Below are 25065 nucleotides of genomic sequence, written 5' to 3'. Positions count from 1 at the left end.
TAATAGCTAGAATCTGATTGGTTGCTATGGGTAACATCTCCACTTCTATAACCTCGCACTTTAGTAAGTATACCCTCTTGTCTTTTTCAGACCATCAATGGTGTAGTTGATGCTCCTCCTCTGTAAGTATCTCACCTCTACTTATATGGACCAGGCTACTTTAAAGCAGCATGACAGGACCATTAGAGGTTTTTTGGACTAGCCGGATATGAAGAGCATTGTATTGTATTTTTGATTAACTTCCTGTAGTGCACACTTAACAAAAACGTGGTTCAGCACATTAAAGCCCTCTTCTTTCCAGATGCCAAATGCAGTGGCAGTGTTACAGAACCATGGGGGTCATTCCGAGTTGTTCGCTCGCAAGCGGATTTTAGCAGATTTGCTCATGCTAAGCCGCAGCCTACTGGGAGTGAATCTTAGCATCTTAAAATTGCGAACGATGTATTCGCAATATTGCGATTACACACCTCGTAGCAGTTTCTGAGTAGCTCCAGACTTACTCGGCATCTGCGATCATTTCACTGCTTGTCGTTCCTGGTTTGACGTCACAAACACACCCAGCGTTCGCCCAGACACTCCTCCGTTTCTCCGGCCACTCCTGCGTTTTTTCCGGAAACGGTAGCGTTTTTTCCCACACGCCCATAAAACGGCCTGTTTCCGCCCAGTAACACCCATTTCCTGTCAATCACATTACGATCGCCAGAACGATGAAAAAGCCGTGAGTAAAAATCCTAACTGCATAGCAAATTTACTTGGCGCAGTCGCAGTGCGGACATTGCACATGCGCATTAAGCGGAAAATCGCTGCAATGCGAAGATTTTTACAGAGCGAACAACTCGGAATGACCCCCCATGTCCAACCAAACAAGATATTGTGGTCTATTCATGAAGCAGTGAAAAGAGTGGAAAAGTGAGCCAGTGGCAACCAATCAGTGTTGAGGTAACATTTAGAAAGTGCATCTATAAAATTATACGTAGCAGCTGATTGGTTGCCATAGACAAATTCTCCACTGGCTCACTTCTTCAAACTATTCACTGCTTCATGAATAGACCCCTTTGTATGTGTATCAAGAAATTAAGCACTGTGTGTTACACAATGGTGACACTGGATCCCTAACCACCAAGGTGGTCTTTTAAAGCTTTAAGTCTCTATTGAGTGTACATGGCGTCACCTATACTGAGCAAGAAGGCTCCAACTTTTGGCCCCAATTCAATGTGCACATCATGGTAGAATATAGTACCTGAATGTTGCAAAATTTCCTATGGCCCTCTATAGGTCATAAGGGAAACTGGCAATGTGTGCTGCTGTTCTGACGGCACTCTGCAACCTTCTCCGCTAATTGACTTGCCCCCTTAGAGTCTTACTGGCTTCGTGGTGATTTCATACTCATTACTTCCTATGTTAAATATAGGCATACTTTTATGGATATACTGTATCATACTGAGAGTGGTGAGATGCAGTGCCATTGTATAATAAATTACAGTTAGGTTTATTGATCTGAGTGATACTATAGGTATTTCCCTTTAGAACAACTAACCATCAGCAGTGATTTACAGTAATAACATACTTTACAGCTAAGGTACTATTAGAAATGTTGATTCATTAGACACTTTAACGACCAAATGCATCATTTATTTTAATGGCTCATTCCCAGTATACATGTATATGGAAATTCTGTTTCAATTATTTATAATGTATACATTACTTGGTTACAGAAGAACAGTTATGACCAACATTAGTCCTTTTGTATGTGAGAAATATACCTGACTACCAGGTACATTAGCTAGTGTACAGGAAGTACACATTCATCTTACTCTCCTTTTTTCCTTATAAATGATACAGTGGTAAGGAAAACTAGTCAGTCCTTTAGAATATGCTGCTATTCTATTGTATTTTACTGAATGAAGCTATGATTTGATCTGATCTCTTGTAATTTCTGATACTATACAGTAAATCTTGTTAAACATGCTGTATAATAAAATGTTCTTTATTGAACACTTTCATCCAACACTAACACCTTTTGCTAGAAATACTATGTGCAGGGGCACCAAGAGGAGTGTGGGGCGAGTATCGATTACACATGCTTGGCCAACTGGGGAGCTTGGCAGGGGCTTGGACCGGCCATGGAGAAGGAGCACATATATGGACATCCCCCTCCCCCACTAACAGCGACCCTGGGTACAGTGTATGACCCTGTGGGAGTATCACATTAAAAAGACCAATGTAACATGTAGGATAATCAAATATATTAAGGAGGGAAATTTGACTTGAATGTTGTAATTAATGGATCAAGCTAAGTTCAGTATATTTTGTCAACATTCCGAATGTCGACATGAGAATGTCATCATGGTGATAATGTCAACAATGCTTTAGTTAGGTTTCCTTAACCCTAACAAAGCCAAACACCCACTCCTCACCCTAACGCTAAAGTCAACATTTTCCCTATGTCAACATGTCATATGTCAACATTTCCCAGGGGTTGATATTTATTATGTTGACATTTTAACCATGTTATCATAACTGTTGACATTCTGGTATCGACATTATGAATGTCAACATAGTGAACGTTGACTTGCTGACTCTCTAACAAAAGGAATGGAGGCTGTCAGGGTTTACTTACATTACTTTTACTACTAAGGGGTATATTCAATAAGAGACAGATCCATTCCGACATGCAGTTGTCGTAATGGATCCGACAACCCCTATTCAATGGATGTCCAAATCCGACTGTCAGATTTGGCCGTACACAGGGTCCTGTCAGGCTGCTGCTGTCAGCGGCTGCGGATGCGCTGACAGCAGCGGCCAGGGGAGCAGAGATCGGCGGCCGTGAGCGGGAGAGGCTGGCTGCGGGGGACATGTGTGGAGCAGTGGGGGGAGGTGCTGCAGGAAGAGAGGTGCTGCGGGCGGCGGGGGGAGCAGAGATCGGCGGCCGGCGGGAGGGGCTGGCAGCGGGGGAACATATCTGCGGTGGCGGGGGGAGGCACTGCAGGGAGAGAGGTGCCTGGCCGGGGACAGCAAGGCACCTCTCCCTGCAGCGCCTACCCCCGCCACCGCAACATGTCCCCCGCAGCCAGCTCCCCCTGCTGGTCGCCGATTTCAACTCCCCAGCCGCCCGCAGCACCTCTCCTCTTCTCACCTCAATCCAACTTGTTTTCAAGTCGGATTGAGTTTGTCGGAAAGGGGGCCCCATTTCCAACAGAAGTACGTGGATCAGCGTCTATTCCGCCGATCCACGTGTTTTCCGACAAGTTGGGAAAAAATCGTCTGAAAAAATCAGCCCCTATTGAATAGGTCAGAACCCCTTCCTACCTATTTCTGTCGGAAGCTGCCATCTTTCCGACAAGACGGCAGCTTTCCGACAGCTATTGAATACACCCCTATTTCAACCCACATTTATTTATTTATTAACTAACAGTTTTTTATATAGTGCAGCAAATTCCATTGCACTTTACAACTGGACACAATGATAAAACAAATCTGGGTAATAACAAACAGTCATAGAGGTAGGAAGGCCTACAATCTATAGGGAAATAGGCATTGATACACAAGGACAGGTGCTATCTATTGCATAGTTGTCCACAAGATTGCAAAGGTTCTGGGTGGGCTGTATGATATCACATCATAGCAATGATGAACCAGGGTCAGTAGGGAGGGAAAGTGAATAAAGAGAAAATATGTGGAGGATATCTGTGGATTGTTCAGTGGGGATATAATTGGATAGGAAAGCTTATGAAGGTTATTTGAGCGGTTCTGGAATGTGATAAGCTTGTTTGAATAGGTGAGTTTTCAGGGAACGCTTAAAAGTTTGGAGACTAGAGGAGAGTCTTGTTGTGCGTGGGAGGGCATTCCACAGAGTGAGTGCAGCCCAAAGAAAGTCCTGTAATTGTGCATGGGAGCAAGTAATGAGTGTGGATGAGAGACATAGATCTTTTGAAGAGCGAAGGGGCCGGGTTGGGAGATATTTTGAGATAAGCAAATGGAGACATTTCAAGAGTGTTCTTTATCTTGCCAGGGGTGGGGCAAAATTACTGCTACAGTAAGTTATATATGCTATAAGAGAACACAAAAGAGCCACAGGGTAACAGCTAAGTATATGCCAGCTATGTTGGCCATACACATATAGACATTCACATCAGAATGATCCATAAGTATAATGATAAGACAGGTCAGGCTCAGGCATCAAAGCAGATATATCATAAGTGTGGTTGGACAATGACTGATTACATTATCAGATGCAGTCATTGTCCGACCAGATTATCCAACTACCTCAAGTAACCTGTAAAAAGATGACAATTTGATTGTGTTTTAATGTTACTATCTTTTTGCCATCTGTACAGTATGTGTAGGAGTTTGCACCTAATTATACTGCCTAGATGTCACCTGGTTAATACAGAAGGCTACTGGAAGAATGTTAAAAGCCGAGGGGAAAGTGAGAGTGGTTTTAGTACGAACAAGAAACCTTCAAAGAAAAAAAATACTTCTTATCATCAAAGGTACCATACACCAACAGTGGCATGTTCCGCTCGCCACCCTTGTCGGGATTGTGTGGTCGGGATTCCGGCGTCGGTATTCCGACCGCCGGGATCCCGTCCAGCGGGATTTAGTACTGATCCCCAAAATAGATTTGTTCTACAGTATGGGCCTAATTAAGAGACGTACGTAAACCTAATGTTCACACACATCTCTGATGTTTTTAAATCTGCACATGCGTAGAAGCCACACTTCCCATGTGCCGATCTGGAGCTGCCCCAAGTACTGCAGCATAATTGACAGGCTGCTGACTTTTGGGGGCAACAACAGGAAGCATCCAAGAAAACGGGGTCGTGTTGGCAGTGTTTTCTGGGTGTACCAACGCCAGTGGTGACACAGCTTCACTGACCCCAGCAGCATGATTTAACTGGAGATGCTTAGTAATCCAAGGGTTACACAGATGTCCGATCTGGAACTGCATCCTCACAGAAGTCGGCAGCTTTTGAATATTTTAGCACAGTTGCTATATACAAAGATGCATCGACCAAAAGTGTAGCTACAGTAGGTTCAGGGGGATGCGCTTGCTATGGGGCCCAGCCCTCCCCTATCACCTACGGCTTCTAAAGTGGAGAGAGATAAAGCACTAACCAATTAGTTCTTGACTGCTATGTTACAAGCTGTGTTTGAAAAATGACAGCTAGGAGTCGATTGGTTGGTACTTTATCTCTCTCCACACTTTGATAAATGTTCCCTCTTATTACTTAGAGACAAAGCTGGCAGGAATGGATCTAGAGGAGGGTGTAACACACAGTTACACATACACTGACGACAGTCTTACATCAGCATATATACAGCATCAGTATGCCTTACATAAGTGTATATACAGCATCAGTATGCCTCACATCAGTGTATATAAAGCGTCAGTAGGCCTCACATCCAACAGCAGCTGCAGCCCCGACTACCTTGTGCAGGAGGAAACGCTAGGCACATATAAACATACCTGTATGTAATATATGTGCTTGCATGTGTCTGTTATGAACAGCGGAGCTTCATACCACAGCCGCTGTGTAGAGCCCAGGACTCGACATTAGGCTTCCCTTTCCTAAGCCTGCCCCCAGACTCTCATTGGCTAGTTCACAGGAGTCTGGGGTCGGCTTAGGAGAGGGAAGCCTAATGCTGAGTGCTCACATCAGTATACATACAGCATCCGTAGGCCTCACATCAGTGTATATAGAGCATTGGTAGAATGGACGGTGTAATGGTTATCATTACTGCCTCATATCACTGAGGTCATAGGTTCGATTCCCACCATGGCCCTAACTGTGTGGAGTTTATATAATCTCCCCGTGCTTGCGTGGGTTTCCTCTGGGTACCCCGGTTTTCTCCCACAATCCAAAAATATACTGGTAGGTTAATTGGCTCCCAACAAACATTAACCCTAGCACGAATGTGTGTGCGTGTATGTACATGTGGTAGGGCATATAGATTGTAAGCTCCACTGGGGCAGGGACTGATGTGAATGGCCAAATATTCTCTGTAAAGTGCTGTGGAATGTGTGTGTGCTATATAAATAACTGGTAATAAATAAAATCTTCTCACTACAAGAACCTTACTACTACACACTGACCACAAAGTTGACCCACTCACTCATGTCTCCTACAAGAGCCTTATCACTAGGCTAAGTTATTAATGAATCATTGCTTTCTTAGAAGACACTTTGTATTATAATCAATTAGGATTAGGGAGACTACATATAATTTTTTATTAAATATATGTATTCTAATCACAGTGCACTTCATTATTTATGTTACCTAAACAGGCAGGTAGTGCAAACATAAGATCACTTAGGACCAAAATACCTAAACCTCAAAACGCTGTATACTGTATGCAAATTATTTTTCAGTTTAGCCTATTTGACTGTTTATGACAGGGGTGGGAAACCTTTTTTCTACGAAGGGCCATTTGGAAATTTCTAAAATCCTTTGGGTGCAATACAAAAATTATCAACTTAAAAATTAGCCTGCCCCTCAGTAGTTATGCCCCAGTAGATATGCCCCCATTAGTTATGCCCCTTAGTGGTACTGTGTGTGCACCCCAAAAAATAGGTGGGGCCAAGTAAAATGGGACATGATACACATATGCCCCCAATAGTGCAGTGCCAGATAATACACATATGCCGCCACAGTGCCAGATACACAAATGCCCCACAGTGCCAGATACACATATGCCCCACAGTGCCAGATACACATATGCCCCACAGTTCCAGATACACATATGCCCCACAGTGCCAAATACACATTGCCCCACAGTGCCAGATACACATTGCCCTACAGTGCTAGATACACATTGCCCCACAGTGCCAGATACATATTACCCCACACATGCCCCCCCACCCACTGTGCTGCTCACCGCTGCTGCTTTGTGTGAGGGGAGGAGAGCACAGTGTGTGCTTCTCCTGCTCCTTGTGCTCAGTCTGGCGGCGTGCCTCAGCTGTCAGGGTCAAGGCGGGCAGGTCAGCGCAGCTATGTCAGGCAGCGGCGTGTAGGACCTCAAACCAGCCACTGGTTCGTGAGCCAATCAGAGCTCGCGGACTGGCAGCAGGGGCTCCTGATTGGCTGCCAGGCCACGAGCTCTGATTGGCTCACGAACTGGCGGCTGGTTTAAGATCCTACGCGCTGCTGCCGCCGGACATAGCTGCACTCTCTTCCCTGCCCTGACAGCTGAGACACGTCACCGCCGGACTGAGCATAAAGGGGCAGGAGAGGCGCAAGCTGCGCTCTCCTCCCCTGACACAAAGCAGCGGGCCGGAACAAGTGACTTTGCAGGCCTTATACAGCCCGCGGGCCGGAGGTTTCCCAGCCCTGGTTTATGATCTAATGTTTGCACTATCTGCCTGCTTAGTTCACATACATGATTAATCATAATATCCCCTCAGCTGTAAATATTGACAAGTCAGTGGAGTATGAACAGTGATAGTTCATAAAGTCTTTCAAAATAGTCTCTGTTGGTAAAATAACAATACAGCATGCCTTACTTATAGCCTCACCATAAGTATGTGCTGTCTATTTTTCAAAACACAATCATTCATATTGCCCTTTTAATGTGAGATAGACGTTGTAGACAGGAACCATTCAGTGTATTTCAGTCTCACAGTAGCTTGTGTTATTACATGTGTAATGACTCCGTTTAATCTCAGCTCTGACACTAAACAATCTGATGAATGGTTTTAAAAGAATGGAATCAAAACAGTGCGGTAAAATTGTGACGACTTGTATAGAAAACGTATTAAACTTATTTGACATGACTCCCAGCATATAGAAACATTATACGATTATATACAGTACATTCAGTGTGTGGTTGGCTCAGCGTTGGTAAAACTAGAACTAGTGGTAAATGCATGCAGCATAGCACACACAGATACTTGAAGCTAGATATAATGCTACAGTAATAATGACAATGCTTACATTGGTAAAGGCCCAATAAAGTCTCAGAATGCATGTCAGTTATATAATGCTTTTCAAAAACAATATAAGAGCTCTCATTTGTACATAGTCAAATATTGTGTAATAGACATGGAAAATTTTATGGAAAAACAAACAAACAATTCCATCCACAAATTTACTTCTACGACAATATGGCAATGTGATCAAAATCTGAAAGTTCCTCAGTCACCTTCCCCAGGTGATTTGCCTCAGAGGTGCAAAGTTCCCCTGCATTTCTGCACTCATATAAAGGAACTCTTTCAATGGTCGGGTTTAATTAAAAAAGAACTCATGACAAGCCGCTGCTACTGTAAATGAAAAACATCTGGAATAGTTTTCCACTTTATAACTCTCTAAAACTTTAGTCAATGAAAAAAAATGACTTACCATTGCCAAGAATATTGAATATCTTCTTTACAGATTCATTAACACAAAGTTATTCCCCTGATTGAGGCTGTGTGGACTGTCCATGTTTCTGACTGCAGTGCTTAAAAGTACTGAGTGTATTCTCCTCCTTTGCTTCTCAGCTAAACACATTCACACAGCAATACGTTCATACAGTTTTTTTTCACTCTAGTCTTGCTCTGCAGTGACGGAGTAGCTTGCCAGTAAATCATAATTGCCTGAGTCTCTGCATTTTAAATACCGCCCAGTGAGACAGATGTGCATAAAAGATGCTATTTAACTGAATGAAACCACTTTGGTCTTAACCTTTATTTTATTTTCCCCGCACCGCAAGGCAATATAAGAAAAACCTCTGTCCTTTACTTTAGACTTTTACTGAGCGGTTGGCCTGCATTGAAAGCATTCGGGAGTTAAATGCCCACAAACCAGGTTGTATTATACACTTTTCATCACATCAGCAATGAAAGGGTTATAGAACTGCAGCATTTGGCTGCCCTTATTTATTTAATTCCTCAGAGCTGCTTGTTAACTGGCTCAGAAACTGTTTATATAGTTCTGTGCAGCTAAACATTACCTACGCTCCATGCCTAAATTAAAATGAATCATTTATTCTCTTTTTTAAAGCAGAAAAAAAAATCTCTCTGCTCGCTTTACCAGGAAGAAAACGCCTTTCATAAAGTGTTTCCAGGCTGCTAGAGGGTGAATAATGACTGTGTGGAGACTGTATGAGAGGAAAGGAACCCATGAAAATGACATGACAAGGGACTGAGTTTTTACAGTCTCTCGTAAAATTATAAGGCAGTGCACAGTGACACAGAGTGTAACCATTTCATTAATTTCATTGTACTGTGGTTGGCATATCAGCATACCTCCCAACTGTCCCGATTTTGGCGGGACAGTCCTGTTTTTCACCGTCTGTCCCGCTGTCCCACCCGCGGGTCGCAGTGTCCCGCGGGTGGGGGGGCAGTTGGGAAATCCCCCCTATCACTCGCTGCTCTGAGGAGAGTAGCGGTGAATAGATGCTGTGCGCATGTGCACGGCGTCTATTCACTGCAGAGAGGGACAGGGGGCATGACCAGCAGCTCTCACAGCGCTGTTCATGCCCCCATAATGATGAAAATGGGGGCGTGGCTTGCGATCGCAGCACTTGACACGAGGCCACGCCCCCTTTCATTAGGCCAAGGCCCCTAAAAATCGAGGCGCGCGATATGGTCCCTTTTCCGGAGATGTGAAAGTTGGGAGGTATGTATCAGCTATCATTGTGGGACTGACCGTAGTATACAGTACTGTACACAGGGTTGGACTGGCCCACAGGGGTACAGGGGAAACCACCAGTGGGCCCCACTGCCTGAGGGCCCACTCCTTCCTCTAGGGATCAGGTTCCAGACTGTGCACTTGTATTATACATGGTAGATATGTTGCATTACACTGTACAAGACTATTGTGCATTTCAAGCCTCTGTGGAGGCTGGCCACACCCCCTTTGTAGGCTGGCCACACTCCTAAGTTTGGGCCCCTATCACTGCATTCCCCCAGTGGGCCCTTCATACCCCAGTCCGACACGGACTGTATATAATAGTATATACTTCCCTTTACAGCATACAAAATAAATATAAATATATTACAGATCTATTTTATTTTAATTTTTTTACTTATGGGCAATCTCTGCTGAAATTTTAAATAAAATGCAGTTAGTAAAGTAATGTGATAAAGTCACTGGCGTTTCTATAATGGGTGCAGTGTGTGCGGTGCACATGGGCCCCTGAGTCCAGAGGGGGCCCCCAGCGCACATACTGCACCCATTTGTAAAATACTTACCCCTCAGAAGTCCAGCGCCGGCATCCGCAGCGCCACTAGAACACAGTGAAAATGGCCCAGCAGCCATTTTCATGGCGTTCTGCGCATGCGCAGTAGAGAGATCTCAGGGATAATGGCCGCCACGCCATTTTCCCGGAGATCTGCGCATGCCCAGTAGGGTCTGAGCCCTCTAGTGCTCAGACTCTACGGCGCTCCGGGAAGAGAGGAGGGGGCCCGACGGAGGAGGCTGAACACGGGCCTCCTCCTCTCTTAAAACGCCCCTAGATAAAGTGAATGATTACAAAAATTATACTGCATAATAAATGACTAAAAATTGTACTAATTTGCCTATTTTTCAAAGGGCACAGTACCACTGCATAGTTTGCCCTATACACCCACATGGATCGAGTCTATTAAGCAATAACTAGAGATGCGCACACCCACGTGTTTCATACTTGCCTACCTTCCCGGATTGGCCGGGAGGCTCCCAAAAATCGGAAAGGTAGGAAAGTCCCCCCAGCTTCCTGACATCCCCGTGACCGCCATTCAAAGTGTGTGGTCTGGGGAGGATGATGTCATGATTCACGCTAAATTGTGTAACCGTAGCCCCGCCCCCAGTTTTTCAATGCCCCTAATCTGGACATTGAATAGCAGGGGCGTGGCCATAATATGCGCATCCATAATATTATGTAATTCTGACCTAATTTTGTTTCTATAGTATTAAGAACAACAATAACATTCATTTGCAGTCATTTCCAGTCAATTTTGCCCACCAAAATGGCACCTGAAAAATTTCCAAAATGCAATCCAAAACACGACATTCAGATTTAAAATCCAAGATACGACACTACGGGAAGATCCAAAACAGGTATTCGGTTCAACTTGGAATCCCCTAAATGCAGGTGAGTTCAGATTTAAAAAAAAAAATCAAACTATACATCGCTACTAAAAACACCATATAAATGATATATTATGTTTAATGCTCCTTATGGGCAAGGCCGGATTAAGCCTTGGGGGTGCCCGGGGCACTTAAGAATGGGGGACCCCGATGGAAGGTGGGGAATGTATAAACTGTGCATACCTCCCAACATGTCCCATTCCATGAGGGACAAAATGCTCTCTACCTGGACTTCCTGTGTTCAACTATTTAATTGGTAAGAAAGGTACTTCAAAACAGGTGATTGCAATCCTAAATTAAGAGGGAAGTCCAGGTAAAGAACATTTTGTCCCTCCTGGAATGGATCATGGTGGTAGATATAGATTGTATATATTAAATTTAAACCAGTGTTGTATATTAGTTTTAACTAATAGTTTAAATATGCCTGGGTACTGTTTATAGCTCCACCTAATTGAAAAACAACTATTTTATAAATTTTTCTTGTAGTGGAACAAAGACAACTTAACCTTAAAACACTTACAAAAATAGCAGCAGCCTCTGTACTACTTACACACTGAGACAGGACTCAGGAGAACTCTCTGTGTGTGTCTCTATCTCTAGACCCAAATAGTTTAGTTGCATTACTGTTTACACAGGACTCAGACACCCAGGTGGGGAGAAGGAGAAGCTGGGATTCCTGTGTCACTCACAGCCCTCTCCACCCTCCTATCTCTCCTCTGGTCAGAAAGCTTTGTTGGTAGCTCATGAAACATGATATTCCTGTGTCTCTGCCTGCACTGCATACTGTCCTGCTAGCATTCTGGCTGCTGGTTCTGCTGCTGCTTAAGAGGGAAAGCTAGTGATGTCAGTGTGCTCTGGTCGGGGGGCCCCCTGACAAAGGGGGGCCTGGGGTACAGTATGCCCTGCATCCCCCCCTTAAACTGGCTATGCTTACGGGCCTGATTCAGTGACGCATGCAGTGCTGATGTTCATGTAGTTGAGTGATTATTTGCTAATGTGCGTGCACGAAAAACCGTAAAGGCTCCCCTATGGTGCATGCATTAAACAGAGTATACACACAGAGGCACTGTTGGGATCAAGGTGTGCAGACTGAAATGTCTTGTAAAATTGATGGACGTTCCTGGTCTGTGAGAAGGTGGCTTAGTGCACGCACAGAGATGATCAATATTATGGGCATGTTATGGGGGTGTCGCAGGCATAATGTTGAAAGTGGTTGCATACATAGATGCTCAACCTGTCACATTGGAGACCCTACACGGACAGAGAAACTGAACCTTCCATAGGTACTGTATTTCAGTGCCTATGGATGCTGACAGTGGGTGTCTATGTGTTTGAGTAAAAATACGTCATTTCTCCAACACTAACTAGGGTATTTTGAAACCACAATATAATTTTATAATATCTTTGGTGGGTAATCCTCCTTACTCAATAATGAGTTATTTGTAAATAAGAGACTCTCCATTAAAATATAGATATGATCATAAAGAAGTGTCCTGGATATATTTTATATATATATATATATATTATCTCCTAGAATGAATTCAAATTTACTTCACAGATGACAGCATAAAGAAATAACATGGCATAATCTACACTCAGAAGTGGTTTTAGGTGTGGGCAAGCAGGGCAGGCGCCCAGGGCAATGCGTCTGGAGGAGAGCAAGGAGACAGAGATCAAGTGGGTCCCTTGCATTTGTGTGTGTGGGCGTATATATATATACAGTATATATACATATATATATATACACACACACATACAAATAACGTTTTTTTTTTTTTTGTTTACTAATGCAGCTGAACACCATAATCTGGTCTTTAATTCCATTATGCAGAGTGGGTGCGAGCCAGCAACACAGATTGCACATGTGCACAAGGACAGAGATTGGCAGGATGAGGTGGACAGTAACTTTTACTACTGTGGGCCAATATACCGGCAGCACAGCTGAGTTATATTCAGTTGCCCTGGTGCTACTATTTGATAAGCGTAGCGAAACGGTAATCTTTATTGCGGTGGTGGCAGCAAACTACTTTTTCTTCTTGATGAGGACAATAATCCTATATAATAAAAGGCTAATGCTGCTACTCACCTCTATGGGGAGAATTAAAGTGTTATGCGCACTGGTGGCAACTAGATGTTGCCCAACGGAGCAATTCATGTGTTGCTCCATTCAGGGGCGCACTGCCACCGGCGCTGACATTACTATTATGTTGTTCTGTCATTTTGATGGACCGGTAACTAGTAATAAATAGTCCCCACATTCTACAACCATTAGCTATCTAGCATGTTCAATGCACAAAAAAACTCTCATATTTTCCTTTTTCTTCCAGATATACAAACTGTTTAAAACGTATAACTAGAATTTAGCATACTGCCAGTTTGTGTGTGTCACACCCATCCAACTACAGATGGATTTCACATCACTCTCACTTTTACCATTATAAAATAGAAAAAAAAAATTAACACAACAGCAAAAGCTTCTATTTTAACATCTTCCTTTTCAAAATAAATTACAAGTGTGTGGTTGCTAGACCCGGAAAATATACAAGGAGAAAGCTAACTGGCAAGCAACTTGAGAACTAAATTATGTTAATTGATTTCCTTACTGGTTTAAAAAAAGACTCGGAGGTCAACATTTTAAAGTGTGCCCATTGCATTTAGTCAGCATACAGTTGACATTGTATGGGGTGAAACCAAACAATAATATTAATAATAATAATAATAATACAGGTTGAGTATCTCATATCCAAATATTCCGAAATACAGGATTTTTTGAGTGAGAGTGATATAGTGAAACCTTTGTTTTCTGATGGCTCAATGTACACAAACTTTGTTTAATACACAAAGTTATTAAAAATATTGTATTAAATGACCTTCAGGCTGTGTGTATAAAGTGTATATGAAACATAAATGAGTTGTGTGAATGTAGACACACTTTGTTTAATGCACAAAGTTATTAAAAATATTGGCTAAAATGACCTTCAGGCCGTGTGTATAAGGTGTATATGAAACATAAATGCATTCTGTGCTTAGACTTAGGTCCCATCACCATGATATCTCATTATGGTATGCAATTATTCCAAAATACGGAAAAATCCCATATCCAAAATACTTCTGGTCCAAAGCATTTTGGATAAGGGATACTCAACCTGTAATAATAATAAATCATTTATATAGTGCTTTTCTCCAAATAGAACTCAAAGCACATTACTGGAGAAGCAGTCATCTTGGCTTTGCCCGATTGTCCCACTGGAGCTTTCATTCTAATGCCTACTAAACATACATAAAAGGGTCCATTTTTGTCAAAAGATAGTTAACCCACCAGTATGATTTTAGACTTTGTGCGGGAGATGTACAGTTTCAGAGAGAGGTAAGTGCAGAGAGATAAAGTACCAACCAATCGGCTGCTGTAATTTTTTCAAACACAGCCTGCAAAATTACAGTTAAAAGCTGATTGGCTGGTACTTTTTCTCCATCTAACATTTGATACATCTCTCCCTGTGTGAGTTGAGTGAATACCAAGAGGAAAACAACACAAACATGGGAATAATGGAAAAACCCCATATACATGAGACCCCAAACCCCAATGCTATGAGGCAACCATGCTGAGCTCTGTGCCACCATGTTGCACATATTATCATGCAGCCTATGAATTCACTAGAAACCGGTTTCATTGCTGGACTTTGATGTCAGTAGTTCTTAGTGAATTGATAGACTGCATTCCCAAGAATATTCCCAAGAAAATGAGTTCAGCTCACAACATGCCTACACCATCTTATATGTTTAGGAAGGAATATATATTTATTAATGTTTTGAAAGGTGATGTTAAGTAATAAAAAAAATATATACAGGTTCAGTTTCAAATTTCTCTTAACTTACAGAAAACTTGTTACATAAATTTATAATATTCCTGAAAAATAACAGGACATATATGTAACCTTTTATTTTTAATGAATTTATCTGATTGGGAATCCTAAATATATTTTAATTTTAAAGGTATAAGTCCTTTATTATCTTTATCAGAGTGCTGGAGGATTACATTTAAAGTACTAACAGTGCAAGGGTTAATACAGCAGCTAAAACTGTCATGGTTACCAGAGCCCTGGAAAATAGTATTAGGAACACACTAAATGGAAACTGTGTGGTACACTTTGTTATGATAAACACTCACTGGCTAGAGGCAGTGGCTGTCCCAGTCTGCCACTTCAAACGGGGAGACAAATAAAGTAGCATTATAAAATAATGTCTGCAAAACCGCTAGATCTGGCCTGGTATGGAGAACTAAGACTTGCCACCTTCATGTACAGAGAAATTGGGATATATTAAGTAAACATTAGTTAAATGCACAAGTAGTCTGCTTTAAAAGGGACAGTGTTATAATATAATCTTTAGAATTTGTCTGAGATATTGTGTTTTGCTGTTTGATATATTTTAATTTTAGATTATGTTTTAAAGACAGAAGATTACAAGAGAGCCTGCAGATTGTATGTACAGAGTGTTACCATGACCTCCCATCGGCCTTGTGAAGACCCCTCACTGCTTACATTTTCTAATCTATATCACACTTGCCTACTTTTGAAAAGTAGTTTCAGGGAAAAGTAGTTTCAGGGGGCGTCTCATGTTCCGCCCAAAGGGGCGTGTCTAGCGCCACCCATAGGTGAACTGTGTATATTTCTACTCAGGAGTGTGTCCTATGCATATTATTTCACACTTGTACCGTACCCAGTTTGTTCCCTTTCCGCTGCAATGCCCTGCCCATTTCCTTACATTTTACAGAACATTCACCATGGGGGGTCGTAAAGAGGCCACAGATGCTGCTGACCTCCACCCATGCACACTTCCGTTCAACCTCTCCTATGGCACTGCTGAATGGCCAACACTACCCACAACTCCGCATTGGCCAGCATATAAATAACACAACCTCATGCCTCAGGACGTTGCCTGTGCAGGCTTGGCCCCCAGCACATTTAGACTTGGCGCATGCACAGCCCACATTAACAGAGGACTTGTTAAAAAAAAACAAAAAAAAAAACAGGAAGACACAGAAGATTTGCGGGGAAGGCTCAATTAAAAAAAAGTGAGTCTCCCACTAAATGCAGGAGAGTAGGCAAGTAGGCTATCCCAGAGCTGCTCACTTACCAGATCAGACTGCACTGCTGGGACCAGGCACTACTTCCCCAGCTGGACAATGGGTGACACATGATGAATAACACACAGGACAACAGGGGACAGTGGTGCAATACAGCAATTTACGCCAATGCTGACGTGCATGCCCAGAAATGCCAGGGGTGTCACTGGGCATGCAGCGGCAAGAACACAGGGTATGGAGGGGTCAGTCCAGGAAACACATGATACCTCACCTGCACCCACTGCACAGAGAGCATGGCATCCATAAGTCCCCATACTCATGAATGTACCTGCAGCACCACGTGACATGGGGAAGCAGCTTCCCAATTAGCACCCTCACATGAGTCCCAGGAACTGTGTGAGACCGCTGTCCTCTCCCATACCTCCCAACATGACCCTCTCCAGGAGGGACAGAATGCTCTGCTCCTGGACTTCTCTTAATTTGTGATTGCCATCACCTGTGCTGAAATACCTTTCTTTCACATTAACCTCTTCAAAACAGGTGACAGCAATCCTAAATTAAGATGAAAGTCCAGGAGCAGAGCATTTTGTCCCTCCTGGAGAGGGTCATGTTGGGAGGTATGCTCTCCTCTCTAGCAGCCGGGAACCGCTCTGCTATTCCGCCCTCCGCTGCTCCCCCCACCACTGGTCTCCTCCCCCCGCCTCTCTCGCTCCGGCTCTCATACACAGCTACAGCAAGCCATGCCCCAGCCCCCTAACATACCCGACAGCACCGTCACTCATATGCTAGAGCCCCGCTCCCGCCCATATCCTCTACTTTGCACACCGCTACTTCAATTAATCAGAGCGCACAACCCCGCCCCCATCGTGAGTACAGCAGGCTGCATGCTGTCACTCACTTATGCAGGCTCCGCCCCGACACTTTCAACTGGCGCATGCGCAGTCCGAATTACTACGGAGTACATATGAAAACCGGGAGGAGCCGGAATAATTCCGGGGGAGCGGGAGGCTCAAATAAAAAACGGGAGCCACCCGCTGAATGCGGGAGGGTAGGCAAGTATGATCTATATTAACTTATAAACAGTGTCGTATATATAATGAGTGCAGTGTGTCCGATGCACATGGGCCCCCGGGGTCCAGGGGGGCCCACACCACACACCCTGAAACCATTTTTAAAACACGCACCTGCCGGTTGCAGCATCTCTCAACCAGTGTCGGACTGGGGCATGAAGGGCCCACCAGGCAAATGCATTGGTAGGGGCCCATGTTTAGAGGTTTGGCTAACCCAGTGAGTTCCAACCTTTCTAAACTCGCGGCACACTAAAAAACATTTAAAAATTGCCAAGGCACACGGCAGTTTTTTTTCAACAAATATAATCTAAATATATAATAACAAATATCAACAGTAATCAAGCACATTGGCCCCCACTGTAATAAAGCAAACACATTGGCCCCCACTGTAATAAAGCAAACACATTGGCCCCCGCAGAAATTAAACACATTGGCCCCGTAGAAATAAAACACATTGGTTCCCACAGAACTAAAACACAATGGCCCCCACAGAAATAAAACACATTGGCCCCCGCAGAGATAAAACACAGTAATAACAATGTTGCACACTGTCCCCCCATAGTGATGCCGCATACTGTCACCACATTGTAATGCCACACACTGTTACCCCCATTGTAATGCTGCACACTGTTCCCATATTGTAATGCTGCACACTATTCCCATATTGTAATGCTGCACACCGCCCCCCCCTCCACTGTAATGCCGCACACTGTCCCCACATTGTACCCCCCCCCCCCCCCCCCCCCCACACACAGTAATCCTACAAACTGTCCCTGCACAGGAATCAAATAAATGTAAAAAAAACACTGGCTCCAACCTCAGTATAAAGCTATAGTTTCCCTCTCACCGTCGGAGCAGTAAGGAGCAGCACGGAGCACACACTCCCAGCATTGGAGCAGTGAGGAGCAGAGCAGCACCACGGAGTAGCACTGGGCGGTCAGGCGGATTGGAAGGAGACGTCACGTGCATGACCTATGAGTCATGCGCGTCACCATACAGTAGGTCACGGGCTGGGCAGCGGAAGAGACTTGCGCTGCCCAAGCCAAAAAGCAGTGACTGCTGCAGCTGGAATTGGAGTGGCAGGAATCTTTGGTGGGCGGGCAGCCGCACATCTGACAACCGCTTGTGGCACACCAGCGGTTGAAAAATGCTGGGCTAACCATCAGAGAGTGCATAGACTGGGCCCCTTAATAAATATATATAGTAACTACTGCTAGTGCATGTATCAGATTAATCACAGCAATGGCTTGTAGAAAAATACTCCTGTGTAGTATAATGTAACAAATGCATAATGTATAATTCAAGTGTGCAATCTGGAACCTGATCCCTAGAGGAGGGGGTGGGGCCCACCAGGGGTTTCCCGTGTACCCCTGCTCTCAACTTATCTCCAGAGAATGGCACGTGGCCAGATTTGCAGAGATTTGCGCATGCAAAGTAAAGAATTCTCTGGGAAAATGGCCACCGTGCCATTTCCCCAGAGATTTGCGTATGTGTAATAGAACCTGTGTCCCTCTAGCAGTGGCGCACCCAGGGGTGGTTTCCGAGCACCCAGAAACCCCCCTCCACTAAAAAAAAAATAATATATATATTTTTTTGTAGCTGCATGAGTATTATTAATGGCTGTCTAGCGTCCTCTGCAGCCTGCTGTCTTCCTGGTGGCACATGTAAGTGCAGTAAAAGTTTACTTTATTTTAATTATAGTACATATATATCCATGTGCATACATATATACACATGTATATACATGCATACATATAAACACACACACATATGATATATACATGTGTATATATACGTGTACTGTATGTGTGTATATATATATATATATATATATATATGTATGCATGTTTAATATGCTATGTATATGTGTTTATGATGTATGTGTGTGTGTGTGTATATATATATATATATATATATATATATATATATATCCTTATATATATCCTTGTGTAGTGCCCGGCACTCCTGGTCCTTACAGTTCATTAGCCTGGGTGCCCTCCGTAGGAATATAATACCAGCAGACAAAGAAAAGGCGTCACTCCAGGACTTTTAAAGTGCAATGTTGCAATGTATTAAAACAAATCACAGGTCCACCTTGACAAAAGGGCTACGGGCCCCGAAACGTTGGACCTGTGATTTGTTTTAATACATTGCAACATTGCACTTTAAAAGTCCTGGAGTGATGCCTTTTCTTTGTCTGCTGGTATATATATATATATATATATATATATATATATTTAGATACCCTTGTAGTAGCCGGCACTCGGAAGGCCTCCTTGGGCTTTCTGGCTCAGGTGCCATCCTATGAGGTTTCCACCTCCATCACTATCCCATGTAAAGAAGGCGGCACTCAGAGACTTGAAGGTGCAAAAGAATATTTAGTAAACAAGCTGCAGAGTTACATCAACGTTTCGGGGCGCGCAGCCCCTTCATCATCCTGATGAAGGGGCTGAGCGCTCCGAAACGTTGATGTAACTCTGCAGCTTGTTTACTAAATATTCTTTTGCACCTTCAAGTCTCTGAGTGCCGCCTTCTTTACATGGGATATATATACACACACACACACACACACACACACACACACACACACACACACACAGACACACTAGTTTTACGGACCCAGCATATACTGGGTCACCCCAGTCCCCAACCCCGTGATTGGCTCCACCCAGTTATGGAAACCCCCCCATGCAAATCCTGCGTTTGCCACTGTCTAGTGCTCAAACTCTATTGCGTTGATGGGCGCCGGGTACAGAGGAGGGGGCTCCGATGGAGAAGGATGGACACGGCCTCCTCCTCTGTTAATGCGCCCATCCTAATAAATGTATGATTTATACTGCAAACTTCTCCCAATTACATGTAAACTATTGGGATTTATTTGCTGTGCTTGTGTAATGTTTAGAATGTGATATTCTCTAGGATAGTATAATACAATATAAGGAAAAGAGTTGGTTCCTTGGTCAAACAGCTGGATCTTATGGGGGGCAATAAGTCGATAACACTGAATGGTAATTTAGAAAGTGCAAACATGATCTTGTTGCAAAATCCATTTTAGTAACATGATATGTTGGTATGACTAGATTTCACCAAAGTGGAATACCCCCATAGGTTTTTTAAGGGGTTGAAGATGGACACTGACTAGCACAGTGGTTCCCAAACTGGATACACTCTAGGGGTGTGGTATTCAGTATGCCGCCTGTTGGGATCCCGGCACTCAGTATACCGGAGCCGGAATCCCGACACCCGGCATAGCGACAACTATTCTCCCTCTTGGGGGTCCACGACCCCCTGGGAGGGAGAATAAATAGCGTGGTGCGCGTAGCGTGCTGTCATGCCTGCAAGGGGCTCATTTGCGCTCACCCAGGTGTCGGCATGCTAGCGGTCGGAATCCCGGTGCCGGTATGCTGGGCGCCGGGATCTCGGCCGCTGACATAACATACTACACCCCTCTAGGGTACCTCAGGGTACTTGCAGGGGTGCCCTAGGTGGATGGTCCAGGACAAATTAAAATAATTTATGGTCAGAGTAATAAGCAAACCACTGCCTGTGGCTGACAATCATAAAATATGTGGACAAGCAAAAGCACATCCTGTCCCTCATCACATAACTAACCCTAAGGATGACATATAAACATAAATAATTTAATATGTTATTCTGAAACTATTGGCACAGGGTTGCAGTGAAAACAATTCTAATACTCTAGGACGCAGTGAATGAAAAAAGTTTGGGAACCTCAAGTGAGAAATGAAGATGAGATCCTGTCTCATGTCCTTCAATGTATTGAAGACCCACTGACATGATACTGTTCACAAAGATTGTGGGTGCTGGATTATGGTACAAAATAGAAACACTTTCTAACACTTTGCTGGAAAAGGAGATTTATGGTAAGAACTTACCTTTGTTAAATCTCTTTCTGCGAGGTACACTGGATTCCACAGGGAATAACACCGGGGGTGTAGAGTAGGATCTTGATCCGAGGCACCAACAGGCTTTGACTGTTCCCAAGATGCTCAGCACTGCCTCCTCTATAACCCCGCCTCCATGCACAGGAGCTCAGTTTTGTTAACCTGTCCAATGCAGTAGCAGGTAAAAGAGACAACAGTTAGTAGCCACAGACACCACATTCTCACGACAGGAGAAGGTATCAGCGGCTAATGCCATACCAACCCAAAGAAGCTAAGTGCGTCAGGGTGGGCGCCCTGTGGAATCCAGTGTACCTCGCAGAAAGAGATTTAACAAAGGTAAGTTCTTACCATAAATCTCCTTTTCTGCAGCGGGGTACACTGGTATTCCACAGGGACTAATATTGAGGATGTCCTAAAGCAGTTCCTTATGGGAGGGGACGCACTGTAGCGGGCACAAGAAACCGGCGTCCAAAGAAAGCATCCTGGGAGGCAGAAGTATCAAAGGCATAGAACCTTATGAACGTGTTCACTGAGGACCAAGTAGCTGCCCTGCACAATTGTTCAAGGGTCGCACCACAGCGGGCCACCCAAGAAGGTCCAACAGACCGAGTAGAATGGGCTTTGATGGTAGCAGGAGCTGGAAGGCCAGCCTGTACATAAGCATGTGCAATCACCATTCTAATCCATCTGGCCACGGTCTGCTTGTTTGAAGGCCACATACGTTTGTGAAAACCAAACAGTACAAAGAGAGAATCAGACTTCCTAACGGAGGCTGTCCTCTTCACATAGACACGGAGACCCCGTACCACATCAAAGACCGCTCTTTGGAGGATAAATTCAGAGAGACAAAGGCCGGAACCACAATCTCCTGGTTAAGGTGGACAGAAGACACCACCTTAGGTAGATAACCAGGGCGTGTCCGAAGAACCGCCCGGTAACGGTGAAAAATCAGATAGGGGGACCTACAAGACAAGGCACCCAAATCTGATACCTGTCTAGCAGAGGCAATAGCCAGCAGAAAAAAGACCTTGAGGGAAAGCCACTTAAAATCCGCAGATTCAAGAGGTTCAAACGGAAACTCTTGCAAAGTCTCCAGAACCACCGACAAATAGGGACATAGGGAGGTTGAATCCGTAAAACACCCTGAGTGAATGTATGAACATCAGGCAGAGTCGCAATTTTTCTCTGAAACCATACCGACAAGGCAGAATTATGAAACTTGAGGGAAGCCAGCCGAAGGCCCAAATCCAAGCCCTGTTGTAGGAAGACCAAAAGTTAGATGCGCACCAAGCAAAGTAAGAATTCCAGACCCTATGGTAAATCCGAGCAGAAGGCGGCTTACGGGCCTTCAACATAGTTTGAATGACCGCCTCAGAAAATCCTTTGGCCCTCAGTATGGAAGCTTCAAGAGCCACGCCGTCAAAGCCAGTTGGGCCAAATCCTGGTAAACACAATGGCCCTGAACTAGGAGGTCTGGTCATTGCGGAAGCAGAAGAAGACATTCTAGCGAGAGACCCTGTAGGTCTGAGAACCAATGCCGTCTGGGCCACGCTGGAGCTATTAGAAGAAGGATTCCTCCTTCTTGCTTGAACTTCCTCACTACTCTGGGCAGGAGTTAGACTGGAGGGAACACGTACGGCAGCCAAAAGTTCCATGGAATTGCCAGTGCGTCCACGAACGCAACTTGAGGATCCCTTGTTCTTGCTCCGAAGACCGGAACCTTGTGATTGTGTCGAGACGCCATCAGGTCTACATCTGGTAGGCCCCACTTGTCCACTAGGAGTTGAAATACTTCTGGATGAAGGCTCCACTCTCCGGCGTGTACGTCCTGACGACTGAGGGAGTCCGCTTCCCAGTTGAGGACCCCCGGAATGAACACTGCCGATATGGCTGGCAGATGGTGTTCCGCCCATTGAAGAATCTTTGATACCTCCATCATTGCCATACGGCTTCGAGTGCCACCTTGATAATTTATGTACGCCACCGTGGTGGCGTTGTCTGACTGTATTTGAACAGGCCTGTTCAGTACCAGATGCTGGGCCAGTTTCAGAGCATTGAACACTGCCCGCAATTCCAGAATGTTTATTGGGAGGAGAGACTCCTCCCTGGTCCACCGACCCTGAAGAGAGTGTTGCTCCAACACCGCACCCCAACCCCTCAGACTGGCATACGTTGTCAGAAGGACCCAGTTGGAGATCCAGAAGGGACGACCCCGCTCAATCGTTGGTCCTGCAGCCACCAGGTCAGTGACAGACGGACCTCCTGAGACAAGGAGATCATTTGAGACCTGATCCAGTGAGGCAGGCTATCCCACTTGGCAAGAATCAGTTTCTGCAGAAGGTGGGAATAAAATTGAGCGTACTCCATCATGTCGAAAGCCGACATCATGAGGCCTAGTACTTGCATCGCCGAGTGTATCAACACACGCGGACGAGAGAGGAAGCAAAGTATCTTGTCCTGAAGCTTCAGGACTTTCTCCTGTGACCAAAACAACCTCTGGTTGTGTGTGTTCAACAACGCTCCCAGATGCACCATGCTCTGGGCAGGACCAGGGATGATTTCTTCCAGTTGATGAGCCATCCGTGGGCTTGCAGAAACTGGACCGTCAGATCCAAATGACGGAAGAGAACTTCTGGGGAATTGGCCAGGATCAGCAGGTCGTCCAGACAAGGCAGAATCCTGATGCCCCGACGGCGGAGTGAAGCCGTCATAACTGCCATGACCTTGGTGAAAATTCGCGGAGCCATGGTCAGACCAAACAGTAAGGCCCGGAATTGGTAATGGAGATTGCCAATAGCAAACTGCAGGTATTGCTGATGTGACATGGCAATAGGGATATGCAGGTAAGCATCCTGTATATCCAGGGATACCATATAGTCTCCTGGTTCCAAAGTCAGGACTATAGAGCGAAGGGTCTCCATACAAAACTTAGAGACCCTCACAAACTTGTTCAAAGATTTGAGGTTGAGAATGGGCCGGGAGAAACCATTCGGTTTGGGGACTAAGAACAGTTTTGAATAGTACCCCCTGCCCCTCTGAGCCAGAGGCACCAGCACTACCACTCCAGGAGGGATTGTACCACTAAACAGAGAGGTGTTGCCCTCACCTGATCCGAAGGGTTGTCCGTCAGGCAACAGCGAGGGGGGGGACATGTCTTGAAGGATATAGCATATCCGTGTTTGACAACTTCCCATACCCTAGCATCTGAAGTGGTCTTTAACCATACCTGAGTGAACTGTAGAAGTCGGCCTCCCACCCTGGGATTCCCCAGGGGGAGCCCCGCCCCGTCATGCCGCAGGCTTGTCAGATTTGGAATCAGGCTGACGGGCAGCCCAGGCACATTTAGGCTTGGGCTTGGTGGTTTTGGAAGTGCGAGACTGTTTCGGGTACGCCTGACCCTTTGCTTTACCCGGAGGGTGAAAGGAATGAAAGGAAGTACTCTTAGCCTTCGGGGCCGAAGGAGTAGTACTAGGTAGACATGCAGTCTTAGCAGACGCCAAGTCAGCGACAATCTTGTTGAGATCCTCACCAAAGAGGATGTTTCCTTTAAATGGGAGCACCTCCAGGTTTTTCTTAGAGTCCAAATCCACCGACCAGGACCGTAACCAGAGAATACGGCAAGCCAAACTGGATGTCGTAGCAGCCTTGGCCGCCAGAACACCGGCATCTGAAGCTGCTTCTTTAATGTAATGAGATGCCGTGACAATATAAGAGAGACATTGTCTGGCATGTTCAGGAAAATCGGACAAAAACTCAGCCTCCATTTCCTGAGCCCACGCCTCAATAGCTTCTGTGGCCCAAGTAGCCGCAATGGTGGGCCTATGCGCAGCCCCTGCAAGGGTATAAATAGCTTTTAAGCCGCCCTTCACACGCTTATCCGTTGGCTCCTTGAGAGAAGTAACAGTAGTGACAGGCAGAGCAGACGACACCACCAGCCGAGCGATTTGCGAGTC

At 44.8% G+C, this 25065-nt stretch overlaps 1 protein-coding gene across 4 annotated transcripts in view; it reads right to left on the bottom strand.

The window, feature by feature from the left end:
* Positions 1 to 8528, bottom strand: part of IL16 (interleukin 16) — a 208729-nt gene extending 200201 nt beyond the window's left edge. For all 4 annotated transcript variants that reach the window (XM_063925927.1, XM_063925929.1, XM_063925928.1 and 1 more), the window contains exon 1: positions 8340 to 8528. The gene's annotated coding sequence lies outside the window, so the exon portion shown is untranslated. The remainder of the gene's footprint in view (positions 1 to 8339) is intronic.
* Positions 8529 to 25065: the final 16537 nt, after the last annotated feature.

This window comes from Pseudophryne corroboree, chromosome 6, assembly GCF_028390025.1.
Source record: "Pseudophryne corroboree isolate aPseCor3 chromosome 6, aPseCor3.hap2, whole genome shotgun sequence".
In the NCBI taxonomy this organism is placed as follows: Eukaryota; Metazoa; Chordata; class Amphibia; order Anura; family Myobatrachidae; genus Pseudophryne; species Pseudophryne corroboree.
The sequence above is the reverse complement of the archived record's forward strand: the minus strand, read 5'-3'. Positions and strand labels throughout refer to the sequence as shown.